The sequence below is a fragment of the Berghia stephanieae genome, chromosome 2, assembly GCF_034508935.2.
Source record: "Berghia stephanieae isolate SIO BIC M18660-M18661 chromosome 2, UCSD_Bste_1.3, whole genome shotgun sequence".
NCBI classification, from domain to species: domain Eukaryota; kingdom Metazoa; phylum Mollusca; class Gastropoda; order Nudibranchia; family Aeolidiidae; genus Berghia; species Berghia stephanieae.
This window is the reverse complement of record NC_088361.1, coordinates 14,187,268-14,207,267: the sequence shown is the minus strand read 5'-3', so window position 1 is coordinate 14,207,267 and position 20,000 is coordinate 14,187,268. Positions and strand designations below refer to the sequence as shown.

General features: G+C 39.5%; 1 protein-coding gene across 1 annotated transcript in view; it reads right to left on the bottom strand.

Annotated features, from left to right (window-relative positions):
* Positions 1-20,000, bottom strand: part of LOC144966723 (uncharacterized) — a 193,065-nt gene that overhangs the window by 55,919 nt on the left and 117,146 nt on the right. The gene's annotated exons all lie outside the window — the stretch shown is intronic.

The window sequence follows — 20,000 nt, the reverse complement described above, 5'->3', positions numbered from 1 at the left end:
CTCTTTCGTTAGTGCTTTTATATAGCGCAATATCCACTAAACGTGCTCAAAAAGGGTCCCTGACCAACTGCAACACGTAACATAATATAGAACGACCCATGACCCCTGTTAGGCGATATTACAATTCATTTTTTTTCCGACAGAGACATCGCTGTTAAGGGGCAGGTACTCATTTTACACCTTGAGTACGGTGAGAGAATGTGAGTAAAGAATCCTTTCCAAAATCTCCACTATGAGCCGAGCGAGGCTCGAACCCAGGACCTTCCTATCCGAAAATGAGTGTCCAACCACAAGATCACATAGTCGCATTTATCAGGATTGTAAATTTCTATCTATTTTTTCTACCGCTGTATTACACAATGCTTTGCAATTATTTTTATCATCTACATCAGTTTTGTTATTGTTAGTGTTGTTGTTGTTGTTGTTGTCGTTGTTGTTGCTGTTGTTACTGCTGTTGATGTTGTTGTTTTTGTTGTTGTTGCTATAGTTGTTGTTGTTATTGTTATTGTTTTTGTTGTTATTGTTGTTGTTATTGTTGTTGTTATATCGTTGTTGTTATTGTTGTTGCTGTTGTTGTTGTTGCTTCTGCTGTTGATTCTTCATTGACACATATTGTATAAAATATAAAATAAATAAGTAATAAAATTCCCTTTATTCATCCCATAGGGGAAATTTGTCTTTAGGAGTCTATTGCAAGGGAAGACTGAAATAACCCAGGCGTCAGCCGCAGTGCAGCGCCGCAAATTGAGCTAAGCGAGGTGACTTGCTCAATGCCACACAGCGCAGCGGCGAGTGATCGAATTCGGTATCTTTCAGGTACGAAGCAAAGACCGTACCCCTGAGCCACGCTGGCCCCTGTATAGACTCTGCGCCTAAACATCCACGTTAATCGTGCTCTGCGGCGCTTTACATAATAAAAATGTTTTGTTTTTTTAAATTAAAAATCACGACACTACATAATAAGCATGCATACAAAAAACAAAATCAAAGCAACATCTATTTCATGAAAAATAAGCCTCACGGAATAACTCAGTCTTCAGACATTTTCTGGCAGATGATAAATTTTCACAGGACTTTGTCCGAGGACTAAGTGCGTTCCATAGGCGTGGAGCTCTGGATGAAAAGGCTTTTTACCGAAAGTGGATTTTGAAGTGGTATCCTTTAGAAGTTGGGACTGAGATGATCTTAAATTTCGAGTGGGTACATATTTTTTAATCAGTTCCTGCAAATATTCAGGTGCCAATCCATCCAGACATCTAAAATCATAGCACAATATCTTAAATTATATCCTATACTTCACAGGAAGCCAGTGCCATTCCTGGAGAACTGGTGTTATATGATCTCTTTTTTTTTCGTTAATTTGATAAGTTTAGCTGCTTTATTTTGAATTTTTTGTAGTTGATGAATTAATCTGCGTTGACAGCCAATGAGAAGGGCATTACAAATATAGGTAAACGACCCTGTAAGACACCATTTCATGACCTTGGAGACCAGAGACACCCTTTGAATAACCTGGAGACCAGAGACACCCTTTGAATAACCTGGAGACCAGAGACACCCTTTGAATAACCTGGATACCAGAGACACCCTTTGAATAACCTGGAGACCAGAGACACCCTTTGAATAACCTGGAGACCAGAGACATCCTTTGAATAACTTGGAGACCAGAGACACCCTTTGAATAACCTGGATACCAGAGACACCCTTTGAATAACCTGGAGACCAGAGACACCCTTTGAATAACCTGGATACCAGAGATGTTGAAAGTAACAATAGACAAACAGGGCGTTGATCCAGACGACATTCTCATAATTATTATCACATGCAAAAACCCAGACATGTCAATGAGCTTAGCTATTCTACCGTATTCTGGAAAAACTCATAATATTTAAAAATTGGCCAGAAAACCCGTCCTTCAAATATCGATCGATGTAAATGACCCTCATCTTGGCAACAACAAAAAAACTCTCAAACTTGGGACTTTATTAAAGACCTGGCGAGGACCCAGGTTTGAGAAATTTTGCTAAGATGAGGGTCATTTAAATCAATCGATATAATTTGAAGGACGAGTTTTCTGGCGAATTCTTAACAATTTCGGCTATGTGGTCTTGTGGTATGACACTCGCTTTCGGATCGGAAGGTCCTGAGTTCGAGTCTCGCTCGGCGCATAGTTGAGTCCTTGGAAAAGGCTCTTTACTGACACCGTACTCAGGTGTGAAATGAATACTTGGCCGTTAACAGCCATTGTTTCTGTCCGTAAAAATTGCAATATCGCTAACAGGCGTCAGATATCCCCTGTAAAGCACTTTGAGAACGTTTAGTGGATATCGCGCTATATAAAAGCTCAATTTTTAGACACCATGAGAATCAAGTTCGAACGTTTCGTTTGACATCTCGATTGTTTAAAACCAAAAAAAAAAAAAAGAAAAGAAAAATAATATAACCCCCCCTCCCCCCCCCCCCCCCCCAAAAAAAAAAAATAAAATAAAACATAACAATAAAAACAACAACCGAAAACAACCAAACAAAACAAAAACAAAAATAACACATCAATTTACAAAACCTATTTTTATGGCGCTGCTATGTAGGTAATTTAATGTTATTTTAGTCTTTCCGTGACATAAACGATTGAGATAATGAATACCCCAATGGGATGAATAAATCAATTTTACTAGAATTATTTACATCACTTAAATCAATTAGGCCAAGGGAACTCTGTAACGAATCTGTTGTGTTAAGTTGAAGATTGGAATATTTCATTTATAAAGGGGGGAAAATTGTAAACATTTTAATGATGAAGCTGTTTTCCAGGCACTGGAGGTTATCTCTAAGTAATAAGGAATGAGATTAACGGAAGAGTAGCGTCCCTTGATTGGACGTCACCTTACAGAGAGAACGTCAATTTGGTTTTGAAGTGTCTCAAGTCGCTTTCACCGGAAGCGAGGACGAGAGACGCATGCGCACAACCAACATGACGTTCTCTCTCTAATAATTTTTCCGCCGGTGACGTCACAGACTATGGGTGACGTCCAATCAAGGGACGCTACTCTTCCGCTAATCTCATTCCCTATTGTGGAATGAATGGGATCGGGTAGAGGTATGGACAAGGCAGATATGAATTCGAGAAATGAAATATATATCAAAATCCCTTTTAAAAAAAAAAAAAAAAAATTAAATTAAATTCCCTTTATCCATCCCATAGGGGAAATTTGTCTCTAGGGTCTATTCCAAGGGAAGACTGGAATAACCCAGGCCTTGCAAATTGAGCTAGGGCGAGGTGACTTGTTCAAGGCCACACAACGCAGCGGCAGGTGATCGAATTCGGTACCTTTCGGGTACGAAGCCAAAGACCGTAACGCTAAGCTAAGATACCCCCCCCCCCTCCCCTTCCTTGGGGAAATTTTCATTTAGGGTCTTTTCCACGTGAAATCGCAATGCAGCGTTGCAATGTGAATTCCCTAAAGTTAATTTGCTGTAGGTGACTCATCACATCGGTGAATCAAATCTGTTACCTACTGGAAGATCTGAAAATGAGGAATGAGCTTTTCAAAAAAAATGAGCTTGTATATAGGGCAATATCCACTAAATGTGCTCACAGCGCTTTACAAGGGGTCCCTGGTCAACAGCAGCATTTAACATGTAGGACGAAACATAACGCCTGCTAGGCGATATTACAATTTTTCGAACAAAGACAACGCTGTTAACGGCCAGGTACTCATTTTTCACCAGAGGACGGTGAGAGAATGTGAGTATGAGAATGAGAGCCTTTTTAAGGACTCAACTATGCGCCGAGCGCGAGGCTCGAAACCAGGACCTTCCGATCCGAAAGCGAGTGTCATACCACTAGACCACATAGCACGTAAAGACCTGCCTCCAATTACAACAACAACAAAATTGTAGAACATTCTCTAAATCAATAAAACCTTTTGAAAATGAAACCTATTGCCAGACATAATAATCCTAGGGATTTTGAAGTGCTGATTAAAATTCCTCTTCTCTGTGACCAAATCTCTGATTTTCAAAGTTAACTATAGCGATTAGTCAAGATTTTTCCTGACACCCCCCTCCTCCCTAGTCCACCCAACAGTAAATGTGTAACTGAATCTGTTAATTTTGGCGGGAAGTACTTTGCGATGGACTACTAGCGTCCTATCCAAATGGTAACAAGCAATTGCTATTGTCCATTTCACGCTATAGAAACCAGCATAAACTTCGGCTCTATGGCGCCCCATGTTTCTGAAGGACTACGTTTTTTTGTATGTAATTAGATTTAAAATAAACCGGAATTATTGGTGAAATCCAAACCTAACAGTAAATAAACTTGAAGGGAGGCCTTCCGAGAGCCCCTACATCCCCAGTATTCTTGTTTTTTTAAATAATGTTCTAGTAGGGGTTTTGGGAGGGGGGGAAACTTTTTTAAAAATTTAAAGTCTCCCCCCTCCCAAACCCGCTACTAGAACATTATAAAAAAAGTCTCCCCGCTCCCAAACCCCCTACTAGAACATTATAAAAAATGTTCCCCCCTCCCAAACCCCCTACTAGAACATTATAAAAAAAGTTTTCCCCCTCCCAAACCCCCTACTAGAACAAGAATACTGAGGTGAATGAACCTGACACTATAGGAGATGGGCGACAGTGTGGAGTGAACCTGGTTAACTCCAAATTGGTGTGCACTTCCCTGAGTCCCAGGTTCACTCCACACTGGCGCCCATCTCCTATAGTGTCAGGTTCATTCTCCTCTGGTGCTCAACTCCCATATCCGGCTTCAACTTTCAATGGTATCCATCTCCCTTTAGTCCCAGGTTTATTTCCCACTGATTTCCTTTTTACACAGTCCCAGGTTCACTCCCCACTGGTGTACACCGCCCTGATTCCCAGGATCACCCCCCCCCCCCCCCCCACTATTGCCAAACTCCCATAACTTTGCCGGATATTGTCGGGTTTCGGCGGGTTTCGTAAAAAAGACACACCGGATTTAAAGTGAGTTTTTCTTCTCTTCCCTAGGAAACTGGAAACTATGAATATTTGAAATTTCACGTAGGCAGCAGCTCGGACTTACCTGCTTATCGTCACGTACACCGTTCGTCTCCTTGTGTCACGTAACTCAACGCCACATTACAGCCAATGTCCCTTACACAGCGTACACAACGACAACAGTTTAGTTGAGACGATATCCCGTTCCCGACACCTGCTGACCCGGTCACGGTGAGCGGTCAATCACCGAGAGGAATTTACCTAACGGGGATTGCCGTTTCACTCAATTTAACAATGTTTTGTTTTATTGTCTGTTAGACACCCATATTGAATGAGTTGAAATATCACTACTTGGTATAAAAGTTTATATTTTCTACTTTTACTGTGTGTTTTTTATTTTTTCATAGTATTACTAGATTTCTCAATATAAGTTATCAATGAATGGTAACAAATTACACAAAAAATATAGCGGGTGCAACATTTCAAAAATTAGAGAAAAAAAAACGTTGCTATGGATTTGTCTGAATTTTATGTATTATAAAGAGAAGATGTAAATACTTCTCCTCACAAAAAACGTATTTTTCCTCAACACAAATATATCCGCTACAAGCATTCAAACTCGTCAGTGTAGTTTGGGGCTGGTCTTTAACTGAAGTGCGTTGATGACAAATCGCATTTTATTCATATCATTGATAATGCCGGATGCTCTTTTTTTTTCCAATTTTGCTGTTGTTTGGTGACAGGTCTCTGTGCCTTGTTCTCCAAGAAGTCTAAGTCCAAACTTATATTGAGTGATGTGTGGTATGCACTGGTACTCAAGGAGGTGTTGTTTTGGGATTATTTTGTTTGGAAAATATTTTCTGTATGTATCCGTGTAATGTTTTATTGCACTTTGAATATATTGGATCGTGTCTGCTTTGATCGATTTTGTGTGTGAAATAAAGTTGTGCACATGACTATAGGCCTTGTTTATATTGTCGAACATTAATCCAATACTGCAAGCGTCGTCAATGATGAGTGGGTCGTGGGTGCAGTTCTTTGTTTGTTGGATAATTGTAAGTGTAGACTTTTTCTTGTTAGTATTTGTGGCAGTGGTTGCCAATGAATGATCTGCTGTGGTAAGCCTGCTGTGTAATGCGGTATTCTGTCCAATTCAGAGGCAATAAGACCATCCCTGAGGGTGAGTGGCTCGTGCATGAGATTTGAAAGTCTCTCCTGCGTTTTGGAGTTTGTTGTTATATTCTACTCTGTCGATATCAAACATGCAAGTGCAACCCGTTTCAAGGTTGATTTATTTATTATAAGCGTATTGGCAATGAGAAAATACAAAGAAGCTAATGAGTCGTGTGTTCAATGTGCTTTATAATGTGTACTTTTTACACATAAATTATGAGTGTGCTCCTTGCTTGTCCAATGCCGTGTCAGTCCCATAGACTAAAAGAATGTTATTAGAATAATTTGAACATTTAAATGGTTTCTTGCGGGCACGTTTCTATTTCTGTGTTAAACAAATCATACCACATGTCCTACATAATGAATTCACTGCTTGGTTATGACTTGCAATTGTGTGGTCCATGCTGTAAGAGAAAATTCAAAATTGACTGAGCGATGTAAGCAATGATATAGTGAATTAATGAATAAAATGAGTTTTAAAACACTCTGTATTACTTCTCATATCCATGCATACATAACAGCGTACATAAAATTTGGAAAAAGAAAAACCAAATACTTCACCCAATTTGGTGAAAGAAAGGGGGGGGGGGGGGCAGGAAAATTCTAACAAGCAGTTGAGCTAAGTTGAGGCCCAACACACAATGTCATTTAAAATTAAACATTAGCAAGATAATTCAAATTATGCAATTTAAAAATCAAATTAACTCATCATTGAAAAAAATAAAAAATAAAAATACAATTAACAATAAAACCGCAGCGAAATATTACGTTTCAATAACAAGGCTAAAGAGGTAATATCATTATTACCTGACCTACCGCGGAAAAATAATCATTACAAAATAATGAAAACTGAAGAGTAAATGAAACTTACCTCATTTCGTAGTAAAACTTGTGCCTTGTGAATCACACCAAAAAAAATTTAAAGTTTATAGCAACGTTTTTTTAGAATCCTGAGGTAATTACAAGTAATTTTATTTAAATGTTATAGAAAAATATGTGAATTTGAATCACGGCTTGTGGAATAAGTACTGGAGATATTGAAATAAAAATTGGACCGATGGAAAGAGGAGGTCTGCGAGAATTCTTTGCATTTGGGTGGAATTGCATCGTCACGAAGATCGTGAGGTTAATTGGTACGGAAATCATCCATTGGTATCACCCAATGCACGTCAAATCTACGTTCTGGGAATTGATATCGGCTGACCGCTGTTGACCCCGGTTACCTGTCGGGTGAGGTTACGTCGGCGCTCGGAACAGCGGGAAACTAAACGGTCAGATTTATAGTGCAGATTAGACGCCGTGCTTAGTGCAGTCGTAGTATAGGCTAGGTACCTATTTCGGATTCATTCGGTCTTTGTTCTCTTTCACCAGTTAATAGTTAACTGCCGTACTTTGAAAAAAAAAAAAAAAAACAAGTATTAAAAAATTTGGCCAGAAAACTCGTCCTTCAAATATCGATCGCGATCGATTTAAATGAGCCTCATCCTGGGAAAAATAAAAAAAAAAAAAACTCTCAAACCGAGGACTTCGATGATGAAATTCACGGGGTCCCAGGTTTGATAGTTTTTTACTAAGATGAGGGTTATTTAAATCGATCTATAATTTGAAGGACGAGTTTTCTGGCCAAATTTTAAAATACGAGCGTGGAAGTTAACTGATTAAATCTAAATAAATATTATTGCTGACGATTTATTATGTTAATGGGAGACTGTCAGTTGTCAAACATGACGCGTTTGTTACATCACCTGTCGTTTATAGATACCAAACGGTAAAATCTGGATATTTGGACTTCGGATAAACGAACCTTTTAAAAAGATGGACATTGAACAAACTATAACTTAAAAGTTTTGTTAACGATTTTAATAAATTAGGAATATGTCAGGTTTCTGTTTGTTATAACCGATTCTTTCAATCAACATATAATCAAACCATTATGTTCTTTAAGAAAATTACCAATTTAATTTGTGAAGGCATCTCTTATTCCCATTAAAAAAATAAAAATAAAATACAATTCCCTTTATCCATCTCATAGGGGAAATTTGTCTCTAGTGTCTATTCCAAGGGATGACTGGAGTAACCCATGTGTCAGCGGCAGTGCAGCGCAGCAAATTGAGCTAGGACGAGGTTGCTTGCTCAAGGCCACACAGCGCAGCGGCGTGTGATCGAACTCGGTACCTTTCGGATACGAAGAAAAGACCGTACCGCAGAGCCACGCAGCTCCCAGTAATAGTAAATAGTTCTAACGTTCCAATCACAGCCCAACCCCCCAACCTCCCACCTTCAACCACACACATACCGACATAATAAACACACGGCAATCTAGAGATAGTATGCGCTTGGCTAAGAAGCTCATAACATTGTCATCCGGAAGTATAACGGACCAACACACAAACTCTGTGTAACCATGAACGTTTATAGTCTGGTTAATACAGTTTAGTGAGAACAACTCACAAACGCGGATGGCAAAAACAATAACAAAGACCTGAGTGACGTCATCTGCATACTATCTATAGATAGTATGTGCTTGGCTAAGAAGCTCATAACATTGTCATCCGGAAGTATAACGGACCAACACACAAAACTGAGTGTATCCATGGACGTTTATAGTCAGGTTAATACAGTTCAGTGAGCATTACTCATAAACGTGGATGGCAAAAAACAATAACAAAGACCAGAGTGACGTCATCTTCTAACTATCTATACAAACTTTCTATGTACACATTTCTTGATTACACGGGTCTATTCTCTAATACACTGCTCAGTTTGTATAGGTCATAAGAACGTTTTATGCTATTAATAGGTTTGACATTTAATCACACTGATAGGCTACCCAAGAAAGAGGAGCTACGTCAGCTCTCCTATTTCTAGGCTGATACTGATACTCATCCGGTCTTATACAGTCTGAGCATAGCCATCGTTAACTAATATAGACAGTATGCAGTTGACGTCACTCAAGCCTTTGTTATTGTATTTTGCCATCCGCGTTTGTGAGTGATTCTCGCTATAGTGTATTAACCAGACTATAAAAGTTCATGGTTACACATAGTTTTGTGTGTTGGTCCGTTATACTTCCGGATGGCAATGTTATGAGCTTTTTAGCCAAGCGCATACTATCTATAGCCTGACACAGTTTGACGTCATTTTTTAAGGTTGTGTAGCGTGTAGTGAGTTATTAGAAGAGCTCAAGGAAACAAGTTATTTCATTGGTTGAACTATTGAATACAACTAACGATTTTTTTTTATTTTGTAGCCAAAGACTTGTCTTTTGACGTCATTTTTTGGTCAGTATCGGGCTATAGATAGTATGCAGATGACGTCACTCAGGCCTTTGTTATTGTTTTTGCCATCCGCGTTTGTGAGTTGTTCTCACTAAACTGTATTAACCAGACTACAAAAGTTCATGGTTACACAGAGTTTGTGTGTTGGTCCGTTATACTTCCGGATGGCAATGTTGTGAACTCCTTGGCCAAGCGCATTCTATCTATAGATAGTATGCGCTTGGCTAAGAAGCTCATAACATTGTCATCCGGAAGTATAACAGACGAACACACAAAACTGTGTGTATCCATGAACATTTATAGTCGGGTTAATACAATTCAGTGAGCATTACTCATAAACGCGGATGGCAAAAAACAATAACAAAGACCTGAGTGACGTCATCTTCGAACTATCTATAAGTTAACGATGGCTCCGGTCTGAGTGTCTGTCGGGATGGTGACCAAAACAGGAACTCCAAAAAGCCGTTCAGAGATTAGCTGTGAGCTAAACTAATTGGATATAACAGCTTCTAAAAAGAACAAAATACCAAACACGGAACGTTTCGGGATCAAAACCCTTCTTCAGCCAACAACATCAACAAAACAAAAAAAAAACAATAGACATAAATACATTACTAAATTCCAAATAGACGACAGAGATAGTTTGTAGGTCCTCAGTCTTGTAATAAATTTTATAGTTTGATGTTTGATTTAAAGAGAAATGCCCCACGTTGGTTTGTTTTTCTTTTGTTTTTTGTTGTTTTGTTTTTTTACGCTGAGGGGTCTCCATCCATCCTCAAGTACTAAGAGTACCATATGCATTTTATAGAAACAAACATATAATTTTAGAGTTATTCAATTCAGTGGCGGAGGATAGTCAAATTTTTTGAGGGCTGAGGAGAGGAATATTACTCAATATTCTTAAAAGTTTTAATAAACACGTATTGTATGAGAGATGATGCTGAAAATAAATAAATAAAATTCCCTTAATTCATCCCATGGGAAAAAATTTGTCTCTAGGGTGTATTCCAGACTGGAATAACCCAGGTGTCAGCCGCAGTGCAGCGCATCAATTAGAGCTAGAGCAAGGTGACTTTTTGCTCAAGGCCATACAGCGCAGCGGCGGATTATCGAACTCGGTACCTTTCGGGTACGAAGCAAAGATCGTACCGCTGAGCCACGCTGTCCCATGTTATGATGATTTCAAAACCAAACTATTTATAGCAACATCAAGTAAGCAATAGATAGTTCGAAGATGACGTCACTCATGTCTTTGTTATTGTTTTTTGCCATCCGCGTTTATGAGTAATGCTCACTGAACTGTATTAACCAGACAATAAACGTTCATGGATACACACAGTTTTGTGTGTTGGTCCGTTATACTTCCGGGTGGCAATGTTATGAGCTTCTTAGCCAAGCGCATACTATCTATATGCATAACATAAGTAAAATATATTGAAGGGTGGTGGTGGTGGGCATGGCGCTAAGCAGCTGATTACAAATACCGCCACTGACAAGTTTGACCCGACCTTCATGTGTGTTACTACACCGTATGTAATGCCGGTTATCCAGAATGATCCAATACACGATCCTGTGGTCCGTGGATTGTACTCCAGCCCGGCGCCTGATCTCCCGCCAAAGCCCAATAATAACAATAATAATCACCAGCCGTATTCGATCGTATTAGGACAATAATATCATCTTGTTTTAATACAGGGGAATTCGTTTATTTGGGACAGACAACTGACTAGACGATCTGCTGAGTTTTCTAAATTTTTTTTTTATTTTTAAAAAGAAGGGGTGGGGTGTGTGTGGGGGGGGGGGGGGAGCTGGCTCAGCGGTACGATCTTTGCTTCGTACCCGAAAGGTACCGAGTTCGATCACCCGCCGCTGCACTGTTTGGCCTTGAGCAAGTCACTTCGTCCCATTCAATTTGCGGCGCTGCACTGCGGCTGACCCCTGGGTTATTTCCCCCTGTGGGATAAATAAATGGGATTTTATCTTTATTTTATTTTTATTTATTTATTTTTACTCAAGAACTACAACGGTCAAGTCTTCATACTATTTAGAGCTTTTTAATTATGACCCACCGCCTTTAAACGGTACAATGTCGGAATGGTTCAGGTTGTGAAAATTGAACTTATAGCTAGAAATACGGGAATTATGCCAACAGTTTTTGCTTTTTAAGAAGAAAAAAAATTAAAATTCTTAAGGAAATAATCAATAAAATGTTATATTTTAAAAATAATTTTTACTTTTATTCACTTTTCACTACCTGTACCATCCCGGTATATTACCGGACAGAAGCGCTGAGTCACATATGATTTTTAAAACTCTCACTATTGTTGATCTAGCGACATTTGTAGCTAAAATGATTTTTAGACAAATATAAAAAAGGAAAGAAAGTTTTTTTTCGTGCGGGTAGCATAACCTTTTTTCAAAACTCCAGAGATTTAAAGACACCGTCCCTAATCGTAGCAGACCTTTCTCGAACGGGGGCGTCCACAGCCTTTAGAAATGACTCAAATGATTTGAAACTCTACCAAAATACTGAACAGAAAATAACATTGACTTTAACTCCAGGCAAAGGTAGAATAAATACAGATCTGACTATTTGATTCTGTAGTTTAGAAATGAGAAGAGTAATATTAGCTTTTTTAAGGTTATCTGAACAGAGAGATGTATGGCGTACCATCATGATCACCGATGTCTGGCACAGACTTGGTACTTGAAGAAGAAGAAGAAGAAGAAGAAGAAGAAGAAGAAGAAGAAGAAGAAGAAGAAGAAGAAGAAGAAGAAGAAGAAGAAGAAGAAGAAGAAGAAGAAGAAGAAGAAGAAGAAGAAGAAGAAGAAGAAGAAGAAGAAGGAGGAGAAGGAGGAGGAGGAGGAGGAGGAGGAGGAGGAGGAGGAGGAGGAGGAGAAGAAGAAGAAGAAGAAGAAGAAGAAGAAGAAGAAGAAGAAGAAGAAGAAGAAGAAGAAGAAGAAGAAGAAGAAGAGAAGAAGAAGAAGAAGAGAAGAAGAAGAAGAAGAAGAACAAGAAGAAGAAGAAGAAGAAGAAGAAGAAGAAGAAGAAGAAGAAGAAGAAGAAGAGAAGAAGAAGAGGAGGAGGAGGAGGAGGAGGAGGAGGAGGAGGAGAGGAGAACGAGAGAGAGGAGGAGTAGGAGAAGAGAAGAAGAAGAAGAAGAAGAAGAAGAAGAAGAAGAAGAAGAAGAAGAAGAAGAAGAAGAAGAAGAAGAAGAAGAAGAAGAAGAGAAGAAGAAGAAGATGAAGAAGAAGAAAGAAGAAGAAGAAGAAGAAGAAGAAGAAGAAGAAGAAGAAGAAGAAGAAGAAGAAGAAGAAGAAGAAGATGAAGAAGAAGAAGATGAAGAAGGAGGAGGAGGAGGAGGAGGAGGAGGACGAGGAGGAGGAGTAGGAGGAGGAGGAAGAAGAAGAAGAAGAAGAAGAAGAAGAAGAAGAAGAAGAAGAAGAAGAAGAAGAAGAAGAAGAAGAAGAAGAAGAAGAAAGAAGAAGAAGAGGAGGAGGAGGAGGAGGAGGAGGAGAGGACGAGGAGGAGGAGGAAGAAGAAGAAGAAGAAGAAGAAGAAGAAGAAGAAGAAGAAGAGAAGAAGAAGAAGAAGAAGAAGAAGAAGAAGAAGAAGAAGAAGAAGAAGAAGAAGAAGAAGAAGAAGAAGAAGAAGAAGAAGAAGAAGAAGAAGAAGAAGAAGAAGAAGAAGAAGAAGAAGAAGAAGAAGAAGAAGAAGAAGAAGAAGAAGAAGAAGAAGAAGAAGAAGAAGAAGAAGAAGAAGAAGTCTAGAAATGGCTTGCCCTTCTAATTTAATTTTCTTTTTTCAAATTTTTGATTTTTATGTATTCTTATTCTTTTTTTTTTTTTTTTTTAGTTTTATTGATCAACCAGACAGGCGATGGTTTCTTGTAACCGTCAACATCACGCACGTATTAACTCTCTCCTTACCGATCATTTTCAGTATTTTCCCAAAATGACAGGCTTACCCAGCAGAAAAAATGATTTATTAAACTCAAACAACCTCTCTACAAAACAAATTTATGTTCTTATTAATTAAACTTCAAAGTTTGTGGTGTACAAAATAAATCTGAATTTTTATTAAATGTATAGATAGTTCGAAGATGACGTCAATCAGGTCTTTGTTATTGTTTTTTGCCATCCGCGTTCATGAGTAATTCTTACTAAACCGTATTAACCAGACAATAAACTTTCATAGATACACACAGTTTTGTGTATTGGTCCGTTATACTTCCGGATGGCAATGTTATGAGCTTCTTAGCCAAGCGCATACTTTCTATATTGTGTCGTAACAAATGTGACGATTTTGCTTCAGGTGGTAAGGAGAGGGTTAATGTAGGCTTGTGTGTGTGAGAGTGTGTGTGAGGGGGTGGGGGGGGGGGGTAAAGCCAGACGAGCTGGTGATTAACCAGTTGTCCGCTGTACTCAGAAAAAACGTGCGCTTAAAAATTAATATGGTCAGAAGACTTGTCCTTCAAATACTTTGGTGTACTTCGTGCGGCTATGTGGTTTAGTGGTATGACACTCGCTTTCGGATTGGAACGTCCTGGGTTCGAGCCTCGCTCGGCGCATAGTTGAGTCCTTAGTAAAGACTCTTTACTCACATTCTCTCACCGTACTCAGGTGTAAAATGAGTACCTGGCCGTTAACAGCGTTGTCTGTGTCCGAAAAATTGTAATATCGCCTAACAGGCGTCATGTCTCATCCTACATGTTAAATGTTGCTGTTGACCAGGGACCCCTTGTAAAGCGCTTTGAGCACGTTAAGTGGATATTGCGCTATATAAAAGCTCAATTATTATTACTACTTAGGCTACATCCGGTGCCATCTCTTAGGTAGAGGTCGACTTGAAATGGTGCGCCATTCTTCTCTGTTTGTTTCGTTGTTTTATAAGGGTTTTACTGCGCTTGCAACATCTCTTCTCTGTTGCACGCTTTTTAGATATATGCAGTCGCAGAGACTCAATTACCGATCGATTTAAATGACAGTCATCTTGAAAAATTATACTCTCAAATCTGGGACGTCGCGAATTCCAAGATTTGAGACAATTCGCCATGACCCTGGTCATTTAAATCGATCTGTTGTTTGAAGGACGAGTTTCCTGGGCAAATTTTAAAATCCGTGTTTTTCCAGGGCACGGCAGTTAACTGGTTAATTGAAGGGGAAAAATCCCAAAAAGGACTGATTAATTGACTGAACTGCATAGTATCTTGAGCTTGAGCTTTTATATAGCGCAATATCCACTTAATGTGCTCAAAGCGGTTTACAAACGTTCCCTGACCAACAACAACACGTAACATGAAGGACGAGACATAACGCCTGTTAGGCGATATTACAATAATAATAATAATAATAATAATAATAATAATAATAATAATAATAATAATAATAATAATAAATGGCATTTATATAGCGCTTTACCCCGTTGTCACAGGCTCTAAGCGCTTTACAGTGATATAAAACAAAACATATTACAGTGAGACAAGTGTGAAGGAAACGTGATACGAATTCAATTTAACAACAACAAAATATGAAAATAATATTGCAACATTATGACGTAAAAAGATAAAACTTTGAGCGAGATTTGAACGTTGTCAACGAATCCGAGCATCTCACGTGTGACGGGAGTGAGTTCCAAAAATGGGGGGCCGAAAATTGAAAAGACTGTTCACCTATTTTACGCAATGGCTTAGGTTTGACAAGGATTGATTGGTCATTGCTTGACCTCAAGTTTCTATTGGGGACATATATGTGTAGAAGGTCTTTAATATAGGAGGGACTGTTCGTGCTCAGGGATTTGTAGACAACAGTACAAATCTTATAGGCAACTCTTTTTTCAACAGGAAGCCAATGTAACTCACGGAGAAGAAGAGTTGCTGACGGGTATTATAGTCTTCAACAGTCGTACTGTCACTTCCTTCCTTATGACGTATGGTAACTTAGTAACACTGGCTCTAAACTATCGGAACAATGGCTGACGTCGTATGAAATATTTCCCCGGCGAGCTTAAACGCGTATCCAGAGGTAAAAAACCCCATCAATTTGATCATGTATTGACTTTTACACATTCTGATCACAAGGCATATGAAAAGGGAATGAAAAGTTCTAGCCAACATGAAGAATAAAAAGTAATGATTTTCTTTGTTTAGAACCAAGATGGCCGCCGTTGCCGGGCGCGTGACATCAGACTATTGAATCCAATTGCGTACAATGAGCCTGGCTGCGTTATTTTGAGCAATCTGAAGTTTGCTAATTTTGTCTTTAGCTAAATTCGCCCAAAGGGAGTTACAATAGTCCAATTTAGATAAAACCAGGGAATTAATTAAAAGTTCTGTTATATGCTTCGGTATTAAATTACGAATTTTGCTTTTTTCTTTTCATTTCTATGTACATAGATTGTATGGTGTTATTCACGTGGCTTGTCGTGGAAAGATCTTTATCAATGATGACGCCAAGGTTTTTTGCTTTATTTGAAAATTCTATTGTTCTATTTCCGAGAGTAATAGGTGATTATTTTGCCTGTTTAAGGATACTCGGCCTTCCACACATTAAAATCTCAGTTTTACTATCATTTAATTTTAACTTATTGTGGTACATCCAAGATTTAATCTCATTAAAACAGCTTGTAATTCGTTGTATTAAGAACTGTAAATTACTAAGGGGTGCTGAATCATATATTTGCGTATCAATAATTTTTTTTCTGACAAATACAACGCTTAAACGGTCAGGTACACATTTTACACTTGAGTACGATGAGAGAATGTGAGTAAAGTGCTTTCTACAAGGACTCGATTATGCCCCGAGCGAAGCTCAAACCCAGGACCTTCCGACCCGAAAGCGAGTGTCATACCACTAGACCACGTAGCCGTACAATTAATCGAAGAAGAAAAAAAAAACCAAAAAGTCTGATAAACTGACCGAACTGCATAGCATGGTATCAATCGCCGTCCCGATTATTCGGGTGTTCAAATACGAGGGGAGACCACCATGGTTGATTATATGTAATCAGTCATACGAGTGTTCACCAAAACCCATTATGATATAATAGATAGATTAGCACAAGTTACGCCTCGCCCCTGACATTGATGGCTTGTTTGAAAAAAAAATTGAGCATTTATATAGCGCGATATCCACTAAAATGTGCTCAAAGCGCTTTACAAGGGGTCCCTGGTCAACAGCAACATTTAACATGTAGGACGGGACATGACGCCTGTCAGGCGATATTACAATTTTTCGGACAAAGACAACGCTGTTAACGGCCAAGTACTCATTTTACACCTGAGTACGATGAGAGAATGTGAGCGAAGTGCCTTTTCCAAGGACTCAACTATGCGCCGAGCGAGGCTCGAACCCAGGACCTTCCGATCTGAAAGCGAGTGTCATACCACTAGACCACATAGCCGTACAATTAATTGAAGAAGAAAAAAAAACCCCAAAAAGTCTGATTAACTGACCGAACAGCATAGCATAGTATCAATAGCCGTCCCGATTATTCGGGTGTTCAAATACGACGGGAGACCACCATGGTTGATTATATGTAATCAGTCATACGAGTGTTCACCAAATCCCATTATGATATAATAGATAGATTAGCACAAGTTACGTTACGCCTCGCCCCTGACATTGATGGTTTGTTTACGATTGCCAGTAGGTATAATCTATTTCACCTCTACAGGAAGTATAATAGCCTTCTTGTGGTCAGAACTGCTTGGTCAGCATGTTATTGTTATGATTCAGTTGACCAGAAAGTCCAGCTGTTGTGAAAAGTTGATTTATAAAGGAAAAAATGCTGTGTCAGAGAGAATTAATAGGGTTTAACAGTCGTGACGTCACTTCCCCCGTAATGATGCATAGTAACTGGTTCTAAACTATCGGAACAATGGCGGACACCCCTATGAAATACTTCTCCGACGAGCATAAAAGTGTATTCAGGGAAGAAAAACATAATAAATCTGATCATGTTTGACTTTTATACATTCTGATCACATGACATGTGGAAAAGTTCGAGCCAGCTTGAAGAATAAAAAGTACCGATTGTCTTTGTTTAGAACCAAGCTGCTCTTTGCTGGGCGGACGTGACGTCATACTATTGAATCCTGTTGTCTATACAAAAATTGTCATTTAAAAAAGGTTCATTATGTTTTGTTCTTTGCTTCGTACTTGGGAGGTCCCGAGTTCGACTACCCGTCGCGCTGTTTGGCCTTGAGCAAGTCATCTAGCCTTAGCTCACTTTGCGGCGCTGCACTGCGGCTGACACCTGGGTTATTCCAGTCTTCCCTTGGAAACTCTGTGTAACCATGAACGTTTATATAGATAGGTCGAAGTTGACGCCACTCAGGTCTTTGTTATTGTTTTTTGTCATCCGCGTTTATGAGTAATGCTCGCTGAACTGTATTAACCCGACTATAAACGTTCATGGATACACACAGTTTTGTGTGTTGGTCCGTTATACTTCCGGATGGCAATGTTATTGTGACGAACGATTTTCTTTCACTGCGTGTTTCTTTATCATTCGTCAGCGTCTCATTCAAAACCACTTCAAACCTAGTGGACGAGACATATATTTGCCAAGGCAGATTAACACCTCCAGTAAGATACTCAAACATGGACAGCCTTTCTCCAATAAAGCTCTAAATTTTTCTAACGGAAATTTTGGTCGTTAGGTGGAAAACCTTCCCATTGTATAATGGAACACTCGCTTTCAGCTTAAGGCTTATTTACCTGTTCAAATTGTCTGCCCATGTATCAATACCTCCTGCTAATCACCTTTTCCAAACAAGACTCCAACGTGCATATGCCCTGAGGGTCTTCTCTCGTTCAAGAGTAGCTAAAATTACAATTAAGGTCTAGCTCTCCGGTAATTCTCCGTTATTCTTTCTTACCAAAGCATCTGGATATCATTGGCTATCTAAAACAGGAACATTCTTCTGATTGGCTATTCCCATAATTCAGACGCGCCCCTTTAAATCACAAAATCAAATTCATCTCTGAATCGAATCACACACACGCTAAGAATCCCAAGAAAGAAGAGCTATCTCTCCAATTTCAAACTTGTAAAAGTTTGTCATCCCTCGGCTGGAGGTAAAATGAATTATTGGTTAACATTAGTGCGGGGCGGTCCTTGGCAAGCTTAAGGACCACGGTCCTACGGTCCTTGGGAAATGAAGACCGCAAGGACCGGTCTCCGTTCATTCTTGAACCGTTAAAGACCGCTACACGATGAAAACCGTGGCCTACAGGAGTAAAACACACGGAGTAGTCACACTCATTTCAAATTGTAACCTAATTAGAGAAGAGGGGTGATGCCTTCTTTATTTGCTCACCGTACTTCATTGTTACTTCGATAATTTAATAAAATTTGAAATTTATCCCCATTAACGGAGATAATGGCATCGCCCAAGGCGTTGATCGACTTGTTCGTGGCGTTGATACACACACGCAACTCCTACCCCCCCCCCCCCCCCCCCCACCACACACACACACTTAGAGGGCAGCGAGCATTGAAGAGTAAGAGAGAGACGTGAAGTTATAATAAGAGGGGGTGGATGAGGTGATAAGAGGGGTCGATGGTGACTTTTCGCCAGATCTAACAAACTCAGCTACCCATTCATTGCTGAGTAGACAGGGATTCAGAAAAAAATCGACTGCACCCGGGATCGATCTCTGGCCCTTTGCGTATAAAGAGAGTGCTCTATCAACTGAGCTATCGGGGTCCCCAAATATTCTATTGGACCTTTTAAAAATACAGACGTTATAACTGGTTTTTTTGGACGGAAGAAACTAATGAAACTCATATTACTTGATTAGTTAAAACACCAAACGAAATTTTAATATTATTGTATTATTTTAAATGACAACAATGCGATAGAAAGGAGTGGCGACAAGAGATGGACAAAAGAAAACAAAAAATCAGACTCGCAACTTGCTAGGTTCGACACACACACACACACACACACACACACACCACACACACACACATCTTTAGTAGTCACATACATTTCAAACAATAACCCATTAGAGAAGAGGGGTCATGCCTTCATCATAGATCATTGTCATTGCGATCATTATGGTGTAGTAAATTTTGAAATTTACCCGTATAATGGAATCGTCCAAGGCGTGCGCCTCCTGTTCCCCCCATCTCACACACGAAAGGGCGGTTTGCGGAGTGGAGGGAGGTGGTCGTCTGCCTCTATGGTCGTCTGTGTCGTTTAGTGTATGGCAAAGGGGGGGGGTGCGATTAATTAAGTGGGATGGGTGGTGATTGGTGGAAGATAGGCAAAGGACCGAGGCAACGAATCGCTGGGGAAGTAGTATGGCGCGAGACCGTTGAAAGGTGATAAGAAGTGAGGACCGCCGGCGGTCTTCCTCTTTGGGACTGGACCACGGTTCACAGCTAAAAGACCGTGGGACCGGTCCTCGGTCCGGTCCTCAGCGCGGCACTAGTTAACATACAAAGTGGAACGAGATATTACTGTGAATTCAATTTAATCTATTATTAATATTATAGTTTGTGTATATATTTTGATTGTGCTATTCCATGGATGTTCGTAAGTTGGAATACCTGTACAAAACTAT